A 26,688-nucleotide genomic window follows, 5' to 3' on the forward strand; every position below is an offset into this window, starting at 1 on the left:
TGTACACATGTACATTAATTTTCTTTTGAATGTGGAATATGTACAAAAATTATGTAAGTTATAATGTCTCTGGTACTTTTGTTCCTCCCTCTTCCCCATATCTATTTACCCACATAGTCATATAAATTACTGTTACGGTTTATTTTTTTTTACATCAAATATTACTTTTGAAAGGTACAAGTCCAAGCTAAAGCCACATTAAAGCAGACAAAATGAAATGGAGTCAAAGACAACAAGATTACTCCAAGGTGGTTGAAACCTGAATCTGTATAGGCTGGCAACTCTTGATCAGATAGCAACAGAGTGTTGGGTTTTTTTTAAATCATTTTTTTTCAATGATACTGATATCACTATCCTTTTTGTCATTTAAAAATGTATTTGCAGCTTCTCTATCATATGCTCTTCAAAAAGAAATCCCTTGGATATAAGAGAGTCAAGTGTCAGAACAGGAACCTAAGAGACCATTTGACTTGAGCCCTGGGAGATTATAAAAAGGCCGGTGGGATCATTCTTTCCAACCATTAAAAGAGAATACAGTATGTTATTCAGACAAGATTAATCATTCAAAGCAACTTTGTTCTTGAATAACTAATAATCATAACCTTGTTAATTTTCTTAAATCAAAAAGTTAAATATATAAGATTTCTTATATATAGAAATATATAAGAATATATATAGAATATATTCTATATATATATAGAATATATATATAAGCACTATATATAGTGCTAAAAACCGAGGGTTATCAGATTTGGGGATTTTATGGACCAGAAAATCTTCAAATAAAATAATATTGATATTTTCTTTCCAGTAAGAGCAATAAAACAATTAAAGAAAAACAGCCAACCATACAAAATATGCCTGCCATCTATTGTTATTATAATTTAATAAAAGCAATGTCATTTGACATCAAACAATTATGAGGTATAATATTAGAATAAATGAGAATCTTATGAACTGATTCAAATAAAGGTTATAAAAACTCACTACTTTTTTCTTTTTTTTTGCGGTACACGGGCCTCTCACTGTTGTGGCCTCTCCCGTTGCGGAGCACAGGCTCCGGACGCGCAGGCTCAGCGGCCATGGCTCACGGGCCTAGCCGCTCCGCGGCACGTGGGATCCTCCCGGGCCGGGGAACGAACCCGCGTCCGCTGCATCGGCAGGCTGACTCCCAACCACTGCACCACCAGGGAAGCCCAAAACTCACTACTTTTTAAATGTATTTTATTTTGTCACACCCACAAAAATTTAGTCAAGAAGCACAATGGCAGACTGATGTCGGATAACCACTATTACAGAGACATCTAAAATGCTGAGTGCGTATTTTATTTGCACAAAGAGAGGTTAATCAAAGAAGCCTTAATTAATACCTGTTGTAGGCTCTAATTCCCTAATTCTAATTCTCATTTGTGTAAAATGAGAATAATAATAGGACCCACGTCATCGAGATTTTGTGAGAATTCAATGAATTAATATACATAAAATTTTAAAACAGGGTCTGTCATACACAGTAAGAGCTCAATAAATGTTAGATATTGTTCTTATTGTCAAAGTAGGACTTAGGGTCTCATTATTTCTAAGACTTGGTTAAACTCTAAAGTATCCATCTCTCAAATCCACATTAAATAACTCAAAAGGGAAAGAAAAGAACCATCAAGAGACACTGAAAACTCTAGTTAATGATACACCTGCTGAAGTGTACAGGTAAAGTGTGTGATGTCTCCAATTTACTTTGCATCCAAAACAGGAAGATGAAATCAATAGATACACAAGCACAAAATAAATATAATATAATGCTACTTGTAAAATCTAGGTAGTGGGTGTATATAAAATTCCTTCAAATTTTCTATGTTTTACATATCTCAAAATAAGATGGAAAAAAAATTAAAGGATTTAAAATTTTAAAGAAACAATCTTAAAAATTTAAGCACCTATTCGTTAAAATAAGAAGCTACCAGATTTAGGCATCGTTCCTAACACCTATCTGGGGGTACCATATTTATATCTAAGGGCAGGATTTCTGCTGCTTGCCTCTAGATCCAGAATTGCTAGTTTTGATGGTGCCACTATAGGCATAACCATGTTTGCCCTGACCCCCACTTCAGCCATGTGTCAGAGGTTGCAGGAGACCCTAGGTCCTGTGGACACAATGGGGCATCCAGCTCTGATTCAACCAGATTGAACCTGGGGACGTGTGGGCGTAAGCATGAGAGTTGTAAGTCGGTCTCCAGTCTGGAGTCAGGTTCTTGAAAAGTACAAATTTTGATGATAATGCCCAAAAGAAATATTGCATTAGTAGCAAAAATGTGAAACAAAATGAAAACGTGCTGACTATACAACTTGCTACAAAACATCTGGCATGGTACAGTTTTATTCCTTTGTTAAAGAAAAATAAACATATATGTGTGTGTATGTGTTTGTATATACACCCACACAAATATATATACACAGATATGTATATATATACACATATATAAACACATAAATATGTATATATCTATATATTGGAATCCTAATGGCTCTGTGAAACTGTAACTATCTTATATTTTATATGTTGCTATTTTTCATAATTATTTTCTTCTCTTTATAATCTCAACCAAAATAGTGCTAAAGATTTTTTGTTTGTTTTCCCAACTGTTTGAGACATGTTATGGCGATTAAAACCTAAAGAATAACTCAGTGTGAAATCAGAGCCAGTTACTGTTGAAATTATTGTAATGTCACCAGGAAAGAATTATAATTTTATTTTAGAAATAGAAAAAAATACTTCAGATGTTCAAAAAATCCAATTTTTAAAAAGAGAAAAATGGAAGTCAATTATGCAACTATTTGGCATTCTGTAGAAAGTTTCTAGATATTTTAGTGATATGTATTCTTGTGGATGCCAACTGTTTTATTTTTGATTATCAAAATATGAAATACAACAGTGTATTCTTCCCTATGAGCAAATAATGAAGTGAAGGTCAATTTCAGTCAAAAAAAATTATGCTTTAATCTCTTGGACACTTCCAGTAAACCTTTCTTTCTCAATTATCCATATAATAATTGCTGTTCTTTTCTTTATTTCCATAGAAACATAATATCAGGGAAAATACTGTTCTTCAATGGTATTTTTCCACAATAGGGTTAGGCTATGACAAGAGGAGACTCATCAGGATTAATAAGAGGTAGAAGTGGTGACTATAAATATATTAACAGATTGTTTAGTGTCCTATTCAAATTAAAAAAAAAACATAGATCAGAGAAATTTGGAGCTAGAGATGCCCTTAGAAATGTGTTTTTATCAACAAGAAAACTAATGTCCAGGACTGTTAAAAGATGCACCTCTCAAGTCCGTCTCAGGGCCAGGTTAGTGGCAGAGTCACTTGGCCCAGTAATATATCTCCCACCCTATGCGGCCAATGCCTCTGCAGGGTTGCCATTATTTTACTATGCAGAAACATGACTTCGGAAGGAAAACCATATGAAAATCATTTATCTTAATATGGATAGATGTCTGTTTATATTCAGGGACTAGCAACAAGGTGATATTTAATTTTGAATCATTTATACAAGGTATATGCAATTTACATACAGATTATAAATCGTAAATCATATATTGTACAAAGCACAATAGAGAAGAACTAAGAGTGATAGAGAATCCTTCTCCCTGTTTTTTGGGGGCTTGAGAACAGTTAAATAAGAATTCAGTGCGTCAAATATTCATTTTGTCAGACACTTTGATGGCTGCCTCCTGGTACACATAAACCCTGCCCTCAAGAAGTTGGCAGTCTACTAGATGGGAAAGATACAGGTGTAGACAGAGTGTTTACAGACTTGTGTTTTGCAAGATTGGCCAGGGGAGTGAAAACTGGAGAGAGGAATAGGCAGACATTAGGATGCACACCCGCCAAGTACAGGAAAGAAGCAGGAAGACTAAGGAACTGGGCTACAGGTGGCGGAGGAGTGGGCAGTTGCAGCAGGCAAAGAGCAAACACTTTGGTTCAAAACCTGAGAATTCTGGTGAATCAGTTTCTCCTCTTCCACCTCTCACTATACCTTCTACAGATTAAAAGCAAGGAAAAATGATAAAGTTCAAGTACAGAGAAAGTGCTTTAACATCAACCCCAACGAATTTGACCCCCTTCCGGTATCTTTTTAAATGTCACCACCAAGCCAAAACCAGGAAATAATCAGAGATTGATTGCTCCTTGACCTTCAACCCCACATTGCATCATTCAAGTTCCAATGATACTACCTCCAAAATAGGTATTTGTTACATGGACACTCCTCCATCCACACTGCACCACTCTCACCCTCCTCATTTCTTTCATTTGGAGTACTGTATCTGGGTTTACCCTGTCTACCACTCTACTCTGTTTCCCAGGAGCCTACAGAATTGGAGTCGTCACCTGCAGTATAAAATTTAAGATCAACTGCCTGTCACTAAAGGTATTTTGTGATCTGATCCTTATCTGTATCACCTTACCTCCCACCACTTCCTTTCTGTTTCTATTTCTGTCTTTTTTCTCCAAGAACATTGAATACTTGTAGTTCCAAGAACATGCCATGGCTTTGCACTGCTGTGCCTTTTCACTTTTGGACTACCAGCTGTAGGCAATGTTCTATTTAGACCACATGACTGCACTAGCGACTTGATAGATAAATAAATGAATTTATTGTTGTCCTTCTCCGTTGGAATTTTTCAGGATCTCAAATAGTATGTGTTTTGTTCTCCTAAATGAACCTTAGATACATGGACCATTTAAACAAGTATGTATAGGCATTATGTTATGAACTTGAATAACAAGGACATATCATTTATAATCACTGCTTAACAAGATAATGTACAATATTCTGAACAAGTTAAAATTTTTAAATATCTTATTTAAGGTCACAGTACATAGAATGATGTATTAGTTATTGGTACATGGCATGTAACGTAAATCTGATAAATATTTGAAACTAAAAAGGAAAGAAAGTAGGAAAGGAAGCAAGCAAGAAGGAGAGGAAGAGACAGAGAAATACTTTGAATTCAAAAGTCCAAGAGGTATGATCTTCCCACATATTTTTAATCCAAAAACCCCTTGTACAGATAATATTTTATGAGAAACCCAATATGTAAAGGAAATATATTATTTATTCCATTAGGTCTACACATACTTATTGATCATGTGCTAATGCTTGGACTGTGTTAGGTGACAGAGATATAGCAAAGAATAAGATCGCTCTCCTCTTGGAGCTTAACATGTAGCAGTGAAGACAGATAATAAACAAGAGAAACTTTCAAATGGTGTAAGTAATATGAACATGACAGAACAGGATATTGTGACTGAGACAGGGAGTTTGGCTACTTTTGATACAGTGATTAAGACCTCCTCTGTGAGGAGGAAGTAATGCTTGAGTTGAGACCCAGATACATGAAGAGGAACCCAGACAGAGAGAATATCACATGCACAGGCCCTGTAGTGAAAACAAACTTGTCAAGTTCAAGAAATGGAATGAACAAAAATGAGGAAAAGGGTAAATGGTATAAAATGAGGATGGAGTGTTAGGTCCAGTGATTAAAGGGACTTAGAGGCATGTTAATGAATTGATGGGAAGCTAGTGGAGAGTAGGCAGTAAGCATGGACATGACTGTTGTTGAAGAAGGGGTGAGTCACCACCACAAACTCTGAGGGCTGAGAAGTTCCTCCATGTTTCATGCGTGCAATTCACATAATTGGCACTAGCTGAACTCCCTCACCTTGGTTTCAATCAATGGCATATATAATGTGGTGCTCAGTTCAATTAAAAAAGCATTTCCTCTCTATAATATAGGTCTTGGCAATGGTTAATTGAATTTGATGACAAAATCAAAGGCATCAAAAGCAAAAATGAACAAGTAGGATTACATCAAACTAAAAAGCTTCTTCACAACAAAGGAAACCATCCATAAAATGAAAAGACAACCTATGGAAAGGGAAAAAATGTTTGCAAATCATATATCTGATAAGGGGTTAATATCTAAAATATATAAGAAACTTATACAAACTCAATAGCAAACCAAAAACAAACCCAAAAAACACTAATCTGATTTTTAAAAAGTCAGAGGATCTAAACAGACATTTTTCCAAAGAAGAAATATAAATGGTTAACAGGTATATGAAAAGGGGCTTGACATCACTAATCATCGGAGAAATGCAAATCAAAACCACAATGAGATACCACCTCACACCTGTTAAAATGGCTATCATCCAAATGATAAGAGATAACAAGTTTGTATAAGGTTGTGGAGAAAAGGGAATCCTTGGGCACTGTTGATGGGAATGTAAATTGTTATAGCCAGGATGGAAAATAGCATGGAGAGCCCTCAAAAAATTTTAAAAAACTACCATATGATCCAGCAATCCACTTTTGGGTATATACCTAAAAGAAATGAAAACTGGATATCTAACAGATTTCTGCACTCATATGTTCACAGCAGCATTATTCACAATAGGCAAGATAGCGAAACAACCTAACTGTCCATTGAGGGGTGAATGGATAAAGAAGATGTCATACACACACATGCACAGTGGAATATTATTCAGCCATGAAGGAGAAGAAAATTCTCACTCCTTCCATTTACAACAACATGGATGAAACTTGAGGGCATTATGTTAAGTGATATAAGTCAGACAGAGAAAGACAAATACTGCATGGTATGATTTATAATATGTGGAATCTTAAACAATATATTAAGATTAAAACTCATAGAAACAGAGAGTAGAAAAATGATTGCCAGGGACTAGGTGGATGGGAGATATAGGGAGAAGTTGGTAAAAGGCACAAACTTTCAGCTATTAGAGGAATAAAGTCTGAGAACCTAAAGTATAACATGCTGACTATAGTTGATAACACTGAATTATATAACTGAAATTTGCTAAAAGAGTAGAACTTAAATGCTTTCACCACAAAAAAAAGAAAGAAAAGATAAATATGTGAGGTGATGGGTGTGTTAAATAACTATGGTGGGAATCCTTTCACAATGTACAGGTATATCAAGTCACCACAATGTATACTTTAAATATCTTGCAATTTTGTCAATTATACCCAAATAAAGCTGAAAAAACAAACATTTCATATGCACCTACTATGTGCTCATCACTGAGCTTAGGGATAGGGATACAAAGATGAAAACATGGTTCTTGCCTTATTATACAATGTAGAGGGAAAGACAGGCACAGTTAACATAATTTTAGAATAATACATTAACTGCTATGGTAGAGATATTGAAAACCTGGGGTGAGGATCAATTATCCCAGGCTGATTGTTTGTGGAAGTTTTCCTGGAAGAGGTAATAGCTTAGTTTTGAATTAATTAACCAGGCCAAGAAGGGAGCTACATGTACAAAGAGTATAAGCTAAAGAAAAGAAACATTTTCATATAGATGAGTGCAAGGAAAAACTTTCAAGTCAGTATTACTATAGCTTAAAATATGAACTGAGGACCAGTGGGAGATGAGATTTGGGACATAAACTAGAAACAGATCAGGAAAGGTTTCAAGGCCACTTCAAGCTGTTCAAACACTATCCTGAGGTCAATTAGAAGCCATTGATGGATGTTGAAGAGCAGACTGGACCTAGTCAGATTTGCAATTTAAATAGATCTCTGGCAGCTGATGGGGAACATCTTGGACATATTTTTTTTCCCCAGCTACTATTCTTGAAAGAGAACTGCTTTTCTAGAAATGCCAAACCTCTTCTGAATTCTTTAAATAGCTTTCAACTATGATAGAACAGTTTTAAAGAGACTTACCTAATATTTTCCTCATAGTCTCCAACATTTCTCCTTTTCCAAATTAACTTTATAGTTTAGATGGATAATGAATGGCAAAGAGGGAAAATAAAAAAGTGGTTGTTTGCCTTATTAGCCAGACATTCTGCTAACAGAAGCCTGAGATGTCCTTAGTTTTCTAATATTACTTAGAAAACTGTCTTCGATTCCAAGATAGAGTGAATTCACCTGACCCAGATATGACATGGGATCCTCTCTGATGAATATCTGCAATCTTTTTGCACCTTTCCTCTGAACAATTTTACTCCTCTTCTGATTTGATTCTATAATTGGTACTTAAATAGAAAACCACACCTTCTTAAAACTCTTATGACTATAAATTTTGCATTTCTTTTATCTGAAAGTGTCCATTGTCATCTTAAACATCTTACTAGTCCATTGACTTTTAGGCAAGGCATGGAAGCATTGCTCTCTGTCTGTTCAAGGGCACCATCCACCCATGGTGAGGTGGTAACATGTGTATGCTTCAAGCATCTGTTTTAGGCCCTAATTAGCTATCTTATCTGGAAACTTCTAACACCTTTAGAATCATAGCCCAGAGTAAAGTCTTGGTCAGTATTGATATGCAGGTTTCACTGATATTATAAATCCATTATTAAACTACTGTACCAGTCACCTCACACATCACTGGAGTAATTCTTTTAAGAACCTGCAATTCTGCCATTCTGTCCTCATAATTAGGCATAAATGGCTAATGAAAACATCATTGTATAGTTTGTGAGTACATTTCTCTGAAGATTCAAAGATTTGTTTTTCATTTTCAACATTTAACAATTAATTATTTTCACACTAGAGGCTAGTTAATTGAGCATTTGCATAGTTTTATCCAGATAGAGATAAAGGTAAATTGAGGGGTTCATCTTTAAATTCTGTCCCTTTTCTGTTTCTCCACCTTCTTCCATATCAAAGCCATTAAATCTCATTGATACCCCAGTTTCTCCTCCAATCTATGCCAAGACCAAGTATGCTTTTCCCTAGAAGAAAAAAAAAATTTTAAAAAACCTACCTCATTTGCATGAATGTGCTCATATTCACCTGTTTATTTGTTCCTTCATTATTTCATTCATTTACTGAATTATTAAACCTTCATCCTCTCTAATCATCACTTGAAAGACAATCTAGTACCACTGAAAGCCCCTGGTCTAGGCACCAGAGACCTGGATGCAAGCAAGTCCTAGCTTTGATTAATTGAGCCAGAGCATTTAACCTCCTTAGAACTTGGTTCACTCATCTAAAAATGGAACAGATTAAATCAGTTGCCCCTTATCTTAATTAGGTCATAGGCCTCCTGCAGAATCTGATAATTATGAACTCACTCTCCAGAAAAGAAAAAAATGCTCATATCCATATACCTATAAAATTTTGCATTTGATTCCTTGAGACTCATGGAATTTTAAAACCTGTGTATGAACATGGGAGATTCATAGGCTCCTGGTTATGAGCCATTGAAGTAGATGGTCTCTGCCTTCAGAGTTCCATAGAGCCTTGCTCTACAAAGTGTAGTTCACAGAGTAGCAGTTCACCTAGGAGTTCCCTGTAAATCCCAGGTCCTGCCTCAGGCCTACTGAAGAAGAATTTGCATCTTAATAGTATCTTTAGGTGATTCATATGGACATTAAAGTTTGAGAAGCACAGTTATCAAGTTTGGTTTAAATAAATTTCATGTAAAAGCAGAAAGGAAGATGATGATGGTTAGAATGGATTAGAGGTGCTTTCCTCTCTCATCTTCTTCAGGATGTCTCAAAATACAAACCACAGCAAGGATTTTTAATCACAGACTCTGGATCCGTGAAGAGCCTTCCAATAAAAGAAACTTAAGATCCTGGATTTTGTTTTATTCATGGAAGAAGCATTTATTTATGTTATGATGTTTGTGTTAATGATAATCATGATTAAATACATATGGTATTTGGGGAAGCTATCACCACTAATGGCCCCACTGACAAAATAGGAAGAGGAAAATCAAAAAGTTAGTTTGGCTGTATAAAATAATTCCTTTTTTTTTGCGGTACGCGGGCCTCTCACTGTTGTGGCCTCTCCCGTTGCGGAGCACAGGCTCCGGACACGCAGGCTCAGCGGCCATGGCTCAAGGGCCCAGCCACTCCGCGGCAAGTGGGATCCTCCCGGACCGGGGCACGAACCCGTGTCCCCTGCATCGGCAGGCGGACTCTCAACCACTGCGCCACCAGGGAAGCCCAAAAGTAATTCTTAATGACAGTCATTTATGTGAATGACAACATTTATGCCTAATAAGTATGCAGTGTAGTAATATTATGAAATCCATAGACAGATTCAATGTTTTAGATTAACATTGCTGTAGATTTTATTTAATTATAGTGGCAAATCTTAGAGATACATTTAGTCTTCATAATTTGCTACTCTTGCAGCATATAAATCTACTCAGAACCTTTCCAAATTAGGGCAAATATTAGTTTAAAAAGGACATGTTGAAGATGAAAGTTAGTTTTTTATATAAAGCTATTTAGTATTTATATAAGATCTTTATTCTGAAGTGTAAATGTTTTGGTTCAAACATATAAAAGAAATTTAAAGCCACAGGTATTCATTTGCAGATGTTAAACTTGAATTTTGACATTATATCTGCCTAAAATTGAGGTAACTTTTAAAGTGGTCCTAGGTAGATGCCACACTGGTCTGCAAAACTGTGAGCTCCTGTATTTCCAAAATGACTTCTTAAAATGGAAGAAACTAAACGTATTAGAAGCATGGGAGAAATAGGGACTAAGGGATAAGAGGAAAACAATTAAGGTAAAGAGGAAATAAAGTTATGGGTGGCAAAGGAGACAGATGATTTATGCATGGTTCTTCATGCATAAATGCAGAGTGACATTTACTGAGCCAAGAAAGACAGAGGAGGAAATAAGATGTTTTTAAAGTGTTCATGAATCTTTTGTCATACAAATAATAGTCAGTCAATAATGTTCCATAATTAAATCCCTCCCTCCTCCTTCACCTTCCCTCTCTCCAGTCTCAAGGGCATAACATATTAGAGAAGATGGCTGTATCATTTTATTTCCAATAAAGATTTCTATCTGTAGTAACTCTGTGAGTTGATGGTTACCCATCCCTCTCTGATCAGAGCTTTTAGAAAACTACAGCTCATTTGCCTATGCTCTTTTATTTAAGTCTTGCTTATCTCCCCTTATCTAAGCCACCAGTACCTCCTAATTTCTAACCCATTTATCTCATGTTTCTGCTTTGTAAGTAAGGGGCAGTTGCTGCCAAAACAGATCTTTCTTAAAAATTTAAAAGTTGAAAAAGCAAGAAAAATAAGGCTAATTTCTGTTACTTCATCTCTAGTTAAGAGTTTTTAGAACTCTCTTTGCACCTCTTAAACAAGCATACTGAGTTCAGTACAAGGGCAAGGTTTGGGTCCAGGGAGGCAAAAGTAAAAGGATGTAGCTGGTGGTTTCCTAATCACAGAATGAAACTGCCCTTATGAATAGTAAGCATCTGGTAAAGAGCCATTCTGTTCTGTTGCATCTTAAATTGAGTCATGCCAGTTTATTCATTTGCTAATCCAAGTCATTTATCTTGCACTGAAACTTTCACATACTAGTATAATAGATGTTTGTGGAATAAAGACAATAATTTTAGCAAATGATGTGAGAACATGCACTGTTCTACATGAATTATATTTTACAGTCCGTTTAGATGTCGATTTATTATTTTTTCTACATTTTTTGCTCTGTAGATTTGATTTCATATTGGATATAATTTCCTAGGTAAAGCAGGGACTGTCTAAGTGAATAATAGGGTTTTATAGTGCCTAACAATAATGTCACGTACAATTATCTTTTAATAACTGTTATAATGATGATGTACTCCTCTACCACTTTTAATAATTATAATGATGATCTATTTCTACCCCTTCTAAAGTAGATGCAGAGATTGCCTCTGCTCCTGGGTCTGCTTCATTCTGAGGGCTGATGTGCTCAAAGAAGGAACAGAAGAAAAGAATGAATCCACAAGGATCAAGAACTAAGATGGAAATTAGAAGAGAATACTGAAAAAATACTACAAACAAGTCAGATTTACCTTGTTCATCTAGCTTTGTATAGGGTTTATCTTTCATGTCTTTTTGTTTGTCCCATGGGTTCCCCTCCCGAGTTGAAAGTATTTGTGTTTGTCTTTATAGCAAATTTAGGAATTGACATTTTCTGAATTTCAAATATTTAAATAAGTTAGGCATGCCTATGTGTGTGTATCTATGTACCTGTGTATATGTTTACTGATGTGTGTTTTTATGTGTAAGTATATTTTCAAGTATATGTATTGCCTTTGCATGAGAGTATATTTATGTGTATTTATTCATTTGGCAGTTTCTGTTTGTATGTACATAATATCTACATGTGTATACATATGTCTGTATTTTGATGTATCAGAAGACAGATAAATTTAAGAAAGTACATGGCTCATCTATACAATTGTTTGGTTTGAAAAAATGAACTTTCTAGTACATTCTGGACTCTTTATACCTCTTGTATGTCAATAAACATTTCATGTGCTTCAGGAGAATAATTTTGGGATAAAGAGAAATTGACTTTGGACAGTTTTCCAAGGATTTGGACAATTTTCAGACTAGGTAACTAATTATGACTTGTATGTTTTCTGGACCTTGCTGTTTCAATTGAATGAAGAGTCCTTTCCTTTTATAAGCAATTTTTATTTTGTCTATGGGTTGCTATACCCTGTTTTAGAGGTGGCTCTGTCTCAACAGCCGGAAAAATGCTCTTATGCAATAGAAGTTCACTGTTTAGCAACTTTAATTAGTGATCAAGAAGTTCTCAATGAGTCTTAAAAGGAAGGTCATGTAAGCTAAAAGTATTACAATTACTTTTTCTTCCATAAAATTCAACCTAACATATTCAAAATCTTAGAACAAAGCTTAGCAATGGTTATGAAACTACTGATAATAAATGGGCTTTCAATATTTTTCATACTTTTACCAGCAGAGCAGTTTGCTTTTAAACTTTTCTTTTTATCTGCATAAAGTATAATTAATTATACAGAGTTTCAACTCCCATTGTAGAGAGCTGAAAACCACATGTAATTGTTCTTAATAGGTTGGATTCTTTCCCTGGTTAGCAGCATAAAAACTTCTTTTCTGGGAATCACAAAATTGTCATGCCGAGTTGAACAGGATGCAAATCTGGCCTGAAGTTTTCTTACAATTGCTGTAATAATATGTACTGTTCATCTACTCCTCAGGTTGCCATTAAGAATAAAAGCATATTACCTCAGTAGGACGCTATTATCTCTTTGGTTATGCAGCCTGCCTACAGATAGGGCCCGGCTTAAATTGGGAACCTGAAAATACTGTGAGACCACATGGACATGGAGATAATCATGAAGTGACTCCCAATTTTCATACTTGGTTAAGAACAGACAGATCTGAATGGAGGAAACATGGCTAAATTTTACTGCCTACTTTTATGTGTAAAATATGCTGTAAATTTCCCCCACTGCATTTATTTTTACATTGAAATTTCGAACTTATATTTTCATAGATTCTTTTCAACTAGGTATCAAGGCAAGTACAATGTAATGAAGAACTACTGTACTTTAGATTTATTCAGATATTTAATATACAATATACAAACATATCCAAGTATATGTGTCCCTTCCTTCCTTCCTTCTCTACTACCCATCATCTTTCTAGTTGCTCCTTACTTTGCTACAAATTTAAATACATTATGAGAAAAAAAAACCTTTTACTGACCAAATAGGGTAGGAGACATGAAATTCATTCATAAATTAAATCATATAATTAAAAATATATATAACGTAAGTCTCTTTATAATTAGGGACAGAAATTTGACTCAACTTCCTAGCAACCATTGAAAAAGAAATTTACTCATTCAATATGATCAGTAATAAAATCAGTATGACTCCTCTGAAAAACAAAGTGAGAAACATTTATAGTAGATCATCATAAAAGGACCCTGTGTAATGTAGTAAACTGGGTTTTTCATAACATCTTTGTTTTAAATTCAACAATACGTTTCATAGAGCTTAATGGAGACTGAAAACATAACGGTAAAGCATAGTTCAGTGAAATCAGTTCTGGAAGAGGCAAGAACAATGTTATCCCTGGTGCATAGGTCTCAAATTTAGAACATCTAAGGCAGGATTAGAAATTGAAAAGGCATCAGCCAAGTCTGGCCATAGATCTATTTCATTCATCTTATTTTTATTTAGTTAGTTTGCATGTCTAGGGATCAGTGTTTCTCAAACTAATTGTAGTGAAATGCTAGTTTCATTTTTAAGTTTCCTACCCATCATGAATCAGTTGTTTTGTAAAATATAATAAAAAATAAATTACTTGTGTGTTTAGTTATCTTGTTTGGAGTTCTCTTGATTTTTTGCATATGTGATTTGATGAATTTCATTATTCTAAAAATTCTCAGGAAAAGTCTAGCCCATTGCCTGTTTTTGTAAAGAAAATTTCTTTTAAATCTTCAAATATTTCTCCTGGTTTTGTCTCACTCTCTTATTCTTTTGGAATTCCATTGCATATATAATAGACTATTTGATATTGTTCCAGAATTCTTGGATGCCTTGTTCCAACTTTTTGTTTTCCCTTATACTCTTTTTTGTCTCTTTTTATTTGTTTGTTTGTTTGTATAATATCTAATGACCTGTTTTCATGTTCACAGATTCCTTTCTCAGGGATACTGAGTCTACTAATAAGCACATTGAAAGAATTTATGATCTGTGATAACATTTCCTTTTATTTCTATCACGTTCATTTAAACCTTTCTTACAGTTTTCATTTTTCTGCTGAAATTCTCCATCTGTTCATGCATATTGTTCACCTGTTCCATTAGGTCCTTTAACACATTAATAATAGTTATATTAAAGTCTCTGTCAGGTAATTCCAACACTGATCACCTCAATCTGGTTTTCTCCATTGTTTCGACTCTAGACAATGGATTCTTTTTTCCTTGCATTTCTGTATAGCTTGTCACTTTTTATTAAATGCCAAACATCAAGTGTAAAACAATTGAGACAGGTGAAAATTATTTCTGCTTGGCAGTAGGGCATGCCTCTTCTATTCTAAGGCCATTAGTTTGCGGCATTGAGTAAACCTACTCAGGAGCTTAGCTTCAGCTCACCAAATGCTTCAAATTCCTCTAAAATTACTTTGTAATTAGGATGGGGGCTGGAGACTTGGAGTGGGTGGGCTTTTTACTTCCTACAGTGGTGGCCAATCCTCTACTCTGCACGTACATTATTCCCTCTTGTCTCCTACCCTGCTTCTAATATTTCTCATAAGCACCTGATGGAGGTCCACATAAAAGCACTTGTGAGTTCAAACCCCCCTTGTGTCAGGGGACACACAGGGGCTCTCATTATAGTCTACTTACAGCTTTTAGCAATTTATTAAAATTTTAGCTGATTTCATTTTAGCCCCTTGTATTATGGCCAGGTATTCTTTTGTTCTCTGCCACATATGACAACATCACCATGACCAATTTCTCCATGAAGGGATCTCCCCATGGGCTAAAAATTCTGGGTATTTATTTGCCCTATGAACTCAGATTTCTGATGAGTACAAGAAAAGTTATTATTTTCTAGTTCACCTGGCTTTTTCTTATTGTTAGTGCAGGGTACGCACCCTTTCCAGCAGTGTTTACTCTAAGTAGAGTAAGAATCCTTCAGTTGATGAGTTGTAATTCTTGGGGAAAAGTTTTGTATCACACTAACCTAATAATAATTGAAGTACAGAATTTATTTTCCAAGTGTCTACTTAATTTTGTCATGGAAAGTATGATTATAATTTGTTCTTCAGTGATATTATATAAATATGAAATAATTTAAAATGCTCTAGGATGTTACAAAACTAAGAAGGAGCATCAGAGTTTGGATATTTACATGACTATAACTAAACCAGTGGTCACTAAGAACTCTGAAAGAATATTCCAGCTCAAATATTCTACACAACTTCCATTCAGTTCTTCCCCATGGGACATGATTTTCTAAAATATTTGATTGCAAGTTCATTGTCAATGGACATTGTTATTTCAGTTCACCTCTACAAATGTTTATTGAATACCCACCACGTATTAGTTGGGGATCTAGACACTAGGACTACGAAGATTAGTAAGAAAACCAGTTTCAGAGTAATCCAGTGGGTGAAACATATATAAACATATCAGGCCAATGTGATGTTGTAAGGTCACAATATTGTACAGATAAGCCTGCACATTATACCAATACAGAGAAAGGGTATGTGTCCCAGAATGAGGTATAAGAGATGCCTATTAGAGAAAAATGACAGCTATGCTCAGTCTTGAAGCAACAGTCTACAAGTAAGCAAAATAAAACAGCAATGCATCTTTTTTCCTTTGATTATTTGGAAAAGTTTATCCTTAAAACTGTAAAGTATTGGAGAAACATTAAGGCCATGGGGAAACATGAAGATACCCCATTTTTGTTTAATGATTTTTATTTAAAATCTATTATAATTACACATCATAGACATTTCTTATATCCTGTGGTTTAGGCTCAAATTTTTAATTTCCTGACATAGAAATTCTCAATTCCTTAATCTGCCTTACACTATAATCTATATAGTCAGGAGTAACTAAGACTCTAACGTTGCACTTTAAATATATGTGCTTTAAAATCTTCCTTCTTGGTTTCTGTCTTAGTGAGAAATTAATCAATCTCAGTTCTCACATGTTTAAAGCGTTCCATCATTAGAAAGTCTCAAGGATGAACATATATCATACCATAGATAAGGAGCCTACCAAAACAAGCATTTATTGGAGTCTTTTGTCACGGTTGGGAAACAATTTCCCATGAATTTCTTACATTTCTGAACATCTTATGAAAGAAGCAGTGGCTGCTTTTGTTCTGAACTATTTTTAAAAGATGTTTGTAAAGCAAACAGCTCAGAAATAGCAACTCCTTCTACAGCAAAGGGAGGCATACTTGCCATCCATTATAAAAGAATTGCATTCCTTAAGTTCAGGGTCCCTTTCTTGTAATGTTTAGGTATCATATGGTCTGATTTGTGTTGCTTGGGGAAATTGGGGCTCAGGGAACCAATACAAAAAAGCTGATACACTTGCTACTGCTATTGCCCTGAAAAATAAATTATCCTTCATCTATGATCCAGGAGTCTAACGTCTTCTAAAAGCATCCATGAATCTGTGGCAGGCTTTTATGTCAGTATGCAAGCAGGGTAACATCTCAGGCCCTTCAGAGTTTTTGATAATGTTTGTGATGAGGATGGGATGCTAACAGAGACATGGATTTCTTTCTGGAAAATGAAGGATGAGGACCTCACAGGTCCATTAATGGGATTCAAGAAAAGTCTGTGGGAATCAGTAGTAAATTACATAGTCAACTGAGCAATAAATGGCCCTCCACTTTTTTGTCTGTTAATGAAGAGGAATTGAGGAGGTTACCGCAGGCTAAGTAACAGGAAATAGGTAAATACAGATGTCAAAATGCTGCTCTGTTGTGAATTTTCCTCTAGGTGAAAGGACATCTAGAGGAAAGGACACCTAGATCAGAGGCTGGTCTTGCCAATCTGGCGACCAGCCTCTGATCTGCCGCACCAGTTACAACTTCGTACTAAGATTTGTACTGGGTAAGCAGACAGTTTCTCTCCACTTCAGACAATAGTTAGAGAGATGCACACACACATGGAGTGTGAAAGGGAGAACTCCATGACCAGAAACCAGGTAAATCATTAGAACTTTGACTGGTTCACATGGGAAAGAAGGAGGCATGGGGCACATTTCTTATCAAGGAATAATGACAAGTAGTGGGTTGTCTTATGGCTAAACCTCTCCTTCGTTCTGTCATGCCAAACTCAGATCCACTTGGAAGTGACAGTAAAATCTCTCAGTTTTTTACAGTGGGTTCTGGCAGCTCTAAAGGAGCTTTAGCTCTCTTGAGGAGATTTTCCTGAGCTAGAAAAACTCCTGTGGAAAGCCATAGATGAAGCCTTGCCTAGTATGTGAGCTCTTACTGTCCTGGATTGAGTTTAGAATTCTGATGGAGTTCACCCACCACAGAATGAGAAAGAGACCCAAAGAAATCTAGATAAATCCTGAGGTCACCACCGCTGTGTAGGAAAACTTTCCCAGCCCTGATATTGATACTATCAAGAACTTAAGAGATGTCATCTAGACAATGGGGAAGCTAATGCCTGGAATTAAGGTGGATTCCTTAAAAGAAGGTCACCACTGTGCAGCCAAGATTGAGTCAGCCAGAAGTTGCAAGCCCAGGGCCCTAGCAAAAAAGCAATGTGGCTACGCTTTCTGAGTCTAGGAATTCCCAAGGCTGAAATAGATGGTGTCAGCCACGAAGACCTTTCTCCCCCATATAGAGTATTGGATGGGTCAAAATTCGTTCAAAGTTCTTTTGGTTATTCCACGAGCCATCGTTACATCACTTTAAAGTACACATGAAGCCTCTCTCTTTCCCTGCTCCCTGATTCCTCTCTTCTCCCATCCTTTGACTTACCGTTTAAAGAGAATCACGATCAGAGGCCAAGGTATCCTAATGCCCAACAGGGATCAAAGGACACATGCACCCACCTGAGTATGCTGGAAAATTTCAGGAAGGAGAAGGAATCAAACTTTTATGGGTATGTTGGATACGGATGCCCAGTTGCTCTCCCACTTGGATTTATAGAACACTCAGATTCAGCTAATGAGGTTTAGGATTCACAGTGGGAAAGACAAGCCAACACGATCTTGTGGAGACAGAACTTTGGGCCAATTAAATGTACCATTTTGTTGTTTCAATATCTGATAGTATAGCAGGAATTAATGTTTTATATGTTCATATTTTATCATCCATTAAGTGCCTGAAAAGGTGATCAAAACTGGGACAGGCCACATGTAGCAAAGTGCTAATGCAACATGTAAATCACTTTCCAATCTTCTCCCTGTTTCTTCCCATAGACAGTACAAAATCCCTAGAGGAGAAAAGGAAACCACAGCTCTGATTACAGACTTGAAGACAACATGGGTAGGAGGAAACACAGAATCTTTAACAGCCCTGTATGGGCAGTGAAAAAGACTAGAAATGAAAGCTCAGAATAGATTATTTCCAACTGCTCATATAACTGAACCCACTGCACAGAGGAAACGTTTGCTATACTACCTTGGACTGTGTCAGTGACTTCTGGGGCAAAGACCAACTCACATTCATGTGTCACGGCCACCAATATACACTTGTAGTAATCCCTCAAATTATTACTGGTTATCTCCAGAGGTAGCTAAATTCCTCTGTCATTTGCCATCAATAGATGGGTAGTATGATTGCCTCTACCCTTTATAGTACAAAGCTTTAACTATTTAATGATACCCTGTTGATGACAAAGTCAGAGGCTTCTATTAGCAAGGTCTTGACTGTGGTGTCACACACTCCCATTGGACGGGATAGCTGATGAGCCCTCACAAAACTCAGGGCTTTGCTTGTTAAATAAAGTTTCATGGGATTACATGGGCAGATTCACAATATTCAATCCCTCTAGCAGTCAAAAAAAAAAAAAAAAAAACACCACCACCACCCAAAACAAAACAAATCTTCTGTGTATTCAACTCCAACCAACAAAAAAGACACCAGAATCTTACTGAAATGTTTGAGTACCGGTAACAGTATGTGCGTCACCTGGACTTTCTACTTGGACCTTTACATTGGCCAGTATCAACACTAGCACCCTTTGAGTGAGGACCAAACAAATACATTGTGTTGGAGGTTTTCCAATAGGCTGTGGCATGCTCTCTGTATTTGGAGCCCCACATCATGAATAAAGCTATGAGATACAAGTCTCTGTGACCAATACTTTTGCTGACTAGAGCCTCTGGAAAAGGGAGGCAGCCTCCATTCGTAGGTTCTTTTGAGGGTTTTGGACTGGTCACCTCCCTAATTTGCAGGGCACACCCCTACCAGGTACATTTCTTTTGAAAAGCAGCTATTAGCCTGCTATTGAGCTCTTGTCAAAACTGAGCTCCCGACCCATAGAGGTCTGGTGACTGTCCAGCCTGCTCTTTTCATTTGGGGATGGGTCAACTCAGACCCAATGACTCAATGTGAGAAAGGGTCCTACAGACCTCACGTACAGACCTACCTGGAAATGGAAATGGTATGTTTAAGCTTTCAGTTTGCCTGGCTCCAGTGGCATCTTAGTTTTACAGGAAAAAATGGCTCTCCCAAACTGTTGCAAGCATCCTAAATTTAACTCTCTGCTGAATCTGCCATTCCTCAGCCAGACAGCTCTTACCATGATTTGATCTACAGTCCCCTTAATCTTAGCAAGAAATGTACTGGAACTAGCAGAATATGGCCCCAGCTCCTGCATTTCCCTTGTGAAATACCTGTCAACACTTCTGGATGTCTTTCCTGCTCCCATTTCTGTAACTACTGCTTAGCCATTCGGTGGGGTAGGCAAATGCCACCAGGCTGCTGATGTAGACAAACAGAGCAAGTTAGATTAACTGCCCTCATGCAGTCACTCCAAAGCAAGGACTACAATCAATTATTCATGCCTAACTTAGAGGGTAAAATCTCAGACCCCTCATGGGTCTTGAAAATCAGCAGAAATTGGTTACTGAAATAGCTCAGTTGTCTCTTACAGGTTAAGGCAGTGAAGCCATCGTTAACACTAACAGTCCTATGTCCCTATGTATCATACAGTCATACTTAATAAATGTTCACCATCAGAGTAAATAGAGTACAGAGATTTAAATTATGTGTTTAAATATATTTTGTTAAAGTAGTTTGTAAACTTTTAATTATTGAATAGATATCACATATATTGTCCACTGCCTTCATTTCTTCTTTCTTCTTTACATTCTGTTCCTTTGAATGTTCCTTGAAGATTTAGGTTTCTTAAAAGACAAACTTGATATTTCAAACTTATATTAAAAGTGGATAATTAGTTACATATCCATTAGAAAAATTACCCTAGGACCTACAAGGAGTGAATCAACCATTGGGTTCATTAGTATGAGACTATTTATGTCAATTCATATTAATAAATAGTCACATTGTCAAAAAATCTTTGTCAGAGTTAGAATTAATATGGGAAGCAATGGAAACATGCTTTTTTAAGAATATAGATTATTTTTGTGCCAAGACTTAGCCATGGCACACCTCCATCCATTTTGGCAAGGCATATTATGATTAAGCTGTAGTCTTTTTGATTTTTCTCTGGACAACCTTGTTCAGCAACATGTTTGCTCTTATCTGTCTCTCCAGTTATATTGTAAGCTGCTTGAGATCAGAACCTGTATCACGTTTGTCCTTGTGTCTATGGTCACCCCTTCAGTTCTTGCCATGTACTAGGCCCTCAATGAGTGGAGGCTGATTTACACTCCCAAGAAATTAGGTCAAGGGAGTCTTAGAGATGTAGTTCTCCTTTCAGTTAAATCTGCATCTTAATTGGTTTAGAGAAGGCCAGTTCCTGAGACAAGGCTTCTTCCTCAGCTTTTAAACCAGCCACCCAGCAGTCCAAGATGGCAGATTCCCCTAACTTCCATCAACCCAGGCACCCTTAGATAACGCAGTATTGTTCTAGACAATGTAGTTGAGATATCAATCTATATTACCATTTTACTCTTCCTAGATGAGATGACAGTGATGAGCCACCATCACCAAACAATACATTTGAATGTTTATTTTTTTTACCCAGTAATGATGACAGTTCCCCATTGATTTAGTCATTCACTTTCACCGATTTCTCTGGCCATCAGTGAAGAGGAAACTGAAAGTGCCAGGACTTTCAACTGTGAACTTGAAACTTGGTGACACAAATTTATCTTCCCTGACCACCTGAGCTATTCACAAACTATGGTGACAAAAAACCCCAAACACGTGTATGCACTAACTTTCTCTATGGTGGCAAAATACTGAATATGCATAGAGGTGAAACTATAAGAAACTATAAGTTTATTTCCACTGTTTTGATTACTGAAACAAAAATCTGTTTTAAGGTATATTTTCCAGTGAACTTTCTATTAAAAATTAAAATGGAACTGTCCATGACATATGATTACCATGAAAGAAATGTATACCTTATTATCCCTTATTAGAATTTATAATGCCAATTAAACAACATCATTAAACAAAATATTAAATTATTAAAGATTAAACAAAAATATTAAAAGATGTTTAGGTGGACCAATGACAATTAAAATGTTTAAATATTTAAAATATTTCCCAAGTTTTAACCTGAAGGTGGGAAAGAGTAAGCAGAAAACCTTTTTTTCAACTATGATGGTTATGGGACCTAGGCATTACCTGAGGAAGCACAGACTTTTATTTCATTTCATTTTGGGTTTTCTTTAATCTTAAACTGATTTCTCCCTTATTACCTTCCTAAAATAAAATAAGGGGGAAAACTAATGTCTATTTTATAAAAAGATATTTAGGATGAAGTCAAGAGACTTGGATTCTAATTCTGTTTGTATTAACTACTTACGAACCTTGAGTAAATTATTAGTAAAATGATGGGAATGGATGCCCTTTACATCTTCTAACTGATACCTAAATTCTGTGATTCTTTCTAGTAAGAGCCAAGCATTCCATTTGCAGCTAAATGAGGAAGAGTGAATTTCACAGTCAATCACATGTAAAATCAGAGAAGCTAAATGTTTCTTTTCTGTAGGACTTTTCATTGTACACTAGAGTTGATCTTATGAGAGTATCACTTTGACAACACTGTTGTAAAACTTTGGTTGAATCATCATGCTAGTTTTGAAAAGTTCGTTTTGCTTATTTGCTCTTTGAGAATGCTTTTTATTAAATAGTCCTTGCACTATAGAATAAAGTTAGAAAACAAAGTCATTTGTAAACATTTATGTAATCATTTGATACTTACAAGAACAATTTCAGGATTATTTTGAATTCATAAAATTTGCAGCATTTTGTAATATACAGACTCATGAGTTTGTAAATAAAATGCAAATATCCATAAATATTGAATAATACATCCACAAATGTAAACAGGAAAATAAGAGAAATATATATTAAGCTATGAAAATATTTTGTGTAGTCATCCCTTGACCAAATCTTCTTGCCTTCATAAGACACGAAATCACTTGACTCTTTATCTAATATTGTAATTATAGGTGTGTGTGAGTATGTGCGTTTTCTTTCAAGGTTTTGCTTTTAAATTTGTTTAGAATTTTATTTAGGTCAATTAGTTCACATAAAATAGTTTGCCTATAATCCCCAAGTTTTACTGAATAAAATCAATGTGCCACTTCATGAAAAAATATTTGTATTTTTATTGCTGTAATTAAGGAGACATTTCTTAAACTCCAAGTTGGAAAACAGCTGTTATCCCACATACCAAAATAATACAGCTTGTATTTAGTTAGCTTTACTTGAGTAAAGAATTTAAGTAAGTATCCACAGGTGTGTATCCTTTCTATCTCTCCCTTCTTGCCTGCTTTCTCTTGCTAGGCACCCTTCCCTCTCTCTCTTCACTACGCACAAGCCAAAATACAGTTTTACGTGGAAGATTCAACTAGTAGCAGTCTATTAGTGAAATAATCTATATCATTTCCACAATTTTTAATTTCTCTTTACCAATTTGTGATTCCTCTTTACCACTGTAAACGTTTAATTTCAACCCACCCCATCCTCTTATGAGAATTGTAAGATGCAACTTAAAGAAATGCAAAGATATGCCATTCAAATATTGGTATGCCTTGTCTCCCCATGTGCTATACTTAACTGTTTTGGCAGAGACTTAATAATGACAATGGCATTAAGTTTAGGCAGATCTTCCTGAGTTCCCGCTCACCAAGAGTTCTTAACAGAAATCCTGCCACTGTTTATGGTAGACTGATTATTTGCATTCTCAGAGACAAATCAAAGGCCATTTGAACATTGCACATTTTAGGAGCATACATCCTTACAAAAGGTGTGCACTTCTGACATTGTTTAGAATTTGATGTTAATTAGAATTATATTAGCATATACCTCTCTGAACTTATCATTAACACAACTGTGGGCAATAATTGATCAAAGTCAGCCTTGTACTTGCTTTCCCTTTTGTTTAATGGAAATGTATATTTTCCAATACAGCTTCATAATTGTTGGACATATTGCATATAGTAAGCATTCCACTGTTATCCGAAAGGTAAACGTATTTAGAGAAAAACTTAAATGATCTTTTGATTCAGCTCATAACTTACCTAATCTCTAGCTACCTGATATGACCATGTGTGCATATTTGCAGTAATTACAAGTTTGAATACTTAGCTTGAATATTCTTCATAGTGAAGCACTAAATTTAACCAACTAAAATTTCTGAATTTAGAAAACCAATAATAAAGTCATTATTCACAGCCTCTCCTGATTTTAGATGCAGCTGAAAAACATTTACTGAAAACCATCCCTTGCCAGTGAGTTGCTCAATGCATTTCTACCTATGTCTACACAAGAAAAGAGGAATAAAGGCTCGGATACAGTTTGAGTTAAAACAAAATTTTTTAAAATCTTGACATCGGGGAAGGTAAGGTTTTAAGACAATCTTCACTAAACAAATTCTCTAGGTAATTGCTCAACCTTCCCTTTCTATTTCTTGTGTAGGCAGAGATTTGCTTGTTTAAGATGAGGAAGCATTCTCTCTCCATCAACTTCAAGAAGAAGAATACCAATTTGATTACTTTCTCAAAATTATTTAAAAGAATAAAAATAGTATCACCGGGAAATTTATATTCACATACTACATACTCAAATGGGACAGCTTTCAAAGTTTCTAACATCTATTTCTGAATACTCTTATCTGCATTGCTTAGAACTCAAGCCCTATGACCAAGGGTTCTAGAGAGTAAAATATGCTGAAATCAATACACTTTCATCACTTCTTTAAACATTAAATCAAAAATTGTGTGTGGGTAGCTTTGTTTTTAAGATTTCAATACACAAGGAACCAGGAGCACACATTTTAGTGTTTAAGTCATCTCTCCCTGCACCACTCATCCCCTCATCACCTTGCTCATATTCATTCATTGACCACAACCCCCTTTCCTGTCAAACCAACTAGAAATACTAAAACATTAAACATGGTTTCAGAAGAAAGGTCTGCTGACCTAAGAAAACTTCTACAGAAAGACTGTCTGTATGCTAAGATACTGCACAACACCTGAAGCACCCATATAGTGCAGAAGCTTTTTAGTGCAATGTTTTCTGATCCTCCTCTATCCCTTTCTTAGCCACTAAACCTAAAGAAAAATAAGGGCTTTGGCTTATTGCAAACTCAGAGAAGATTTTAAAGGGTGAGTTTGGTGCTACTCTCCTCTCTTTCAAGAAAAAGCTTCTTTATTCTCAAGAGTTGCTGGGCTTTTGATAGTGTTGTTGCTAAAGCAGATTCATCACCCAGCCGGTGCACGGTTCTCAACCTGGAATTAAGACCGATTCCGGAGGAACAAGTAAAAATAGGGGCGTTCCCTGTACCCAGCTGACTCCTCTAAATTAATCCAACGAATCTGAGCGACGTAAATAGTTGTGCTCTTTAAAGCAACAATAGCAAAAAGTTTAGTCGGAATAGGTTTGGTTTTTGTCTTTCTTTTTTTCGTGCTTGATCATCCCCTAAACAGCCCAGGTGCTAAGAAACACATAAAGTAACTGTACAGAAGCCAGGACCACCGCGCGTCTGTGTCAGTTTTCTGAGGTGACTGTCAGAAAAAGCTGAGAAGGTACCACCGTTTTCGAGGGAATGAGGTCAGAATTCACCGACAGAACCGTTTCCTCTGCGAAGGAATACGGCGGGACGGTGGGGCTCCGCAGCCGGGCTTTGGAAAAGGAGGGAAGGTGGGTCAGGGGCGGACTTTGTAGGGAAGGCTTTGTCAGCGCGAAACCGGGCACTGGGTGGCTGATGCGGGCGTCTGCGGGCTTCCAGAAGCGGGAAATCAGCAGGGGGAGATGCGGAGACGGTGAGGGCTGAGGGGACGCTGATGGGGTGACGGGAGGGTCAGGGCCATCCACGGCTGCTGCGAAAGTGGGAGCTCGGGGGCTGGAAGGTGAGGCGGGACCGCGAGCTGCCCCAGCTGTCCCCGGGAGGGAGAGGGGTCGCCAGCAGGTGGAGTTGAAATAAAAAAGCCCCCGGAGAATCACGGAGCAGTGCCCTTCCGAGACCCTGCCTGGAGGTTGAAGAAGCACAGCAGGTGGTTTGGGGATACCCCCTAACGCCAAAGAGGTTATCTCAGCTTGCTGCCTGGGCGCCCGACCCCCTGCGCTCTCCAGGCTACTCACCGGTCCGGGGAGGAAGGCGCCATCCGGGAGCGCGTGAGGGCTGCGCGGCGCAGGCGGCGGGCAGGGCCGAGCGGTGGCGGCGGCGCTGTCCTAGAAGAGGGACTGGAGCCGGGGGACGCCGAGGCGGCGACAGCGGCGGCGGGGGCGCGGGGAGCAGCGGGCGGGGAGGGCGGAGGATCCCGAGCTGCTGCGCGGCGCGCGCTCACTTCCCATCTCCAGCACGGCTGAAGCGGCTACTGCTGCCCGCTCCGCGAGGGAGGGAGGCGAGGGGGAGGGGAGGAAGCACGCGGCTGGGAGGGAGGGAAGCGAAGGGAGGTGGGGGACAGCGAGGGGAGACGGAAGACGGACGCCCAGAGTGGGGAGGAGGAAGGGAGGCGCGCGCGACCCCCGCAAAGGTTCGCACCAGAAAGGCTCGGGGAGGAGATCTCCGTGAGGAGGTGTTGGGTCTCTCCCCCGCCCCCCACCTCCTCTCCCCTCCTTCCCCCTTCGCGCCCTTTCCTTGGGCTCTTCCTCCAGTGGCTCCGGCTGGGGGGCGGCCAGGCTCGGCAGCAGCCTGGGCTTCAGCGCGCGAGTAAGAGTGCTGAGGCCGCGAGGCGGCCGCGCCAGCTCCCAGCGCCGCCGGCCTTAGGCACC

At 37.4% G+C, this 26,688-nt stretch overlaps 1 protein-coding gene across 1 annotated transcript in view; it reads right to left on the reverse strand.

Annotated features, from left to right (window-relative positions):
* The window catches only part of FUT9 (fucosyltransferase 9), a 168,727-nt gene extending 142,510 nt beyond the window's left edge, over window positions 1-26,217 (reverse strand). Inside the window, exon 1 of the mRNA XM_004264804.2 lies at window positions 26,056-26,217. The gene's annotated coding sequence lies outside the window, so the exon portion shown is untranslated. The remainder of the gene's footprint in view (window positions 1-26,055) is intronic.
* Between the last annotated feature and the right edge of the window lie 471 nt (window positions 26,218-26,688).

Source organism: Orcinus orca, chromosome 12 (genome assembly GCF_937001465.1).
Source record: "Orcinus orca chromosome 12, mOrcOrc1.1, whole genome shotgun sequence".
Taxonomy (NCBI): domain Eukaryota; kingdom Metazoa; phylum Chordata; class Mammalia; order Artiodactyla; family Delphinidae; genus Orcinus; species Orcinus orca.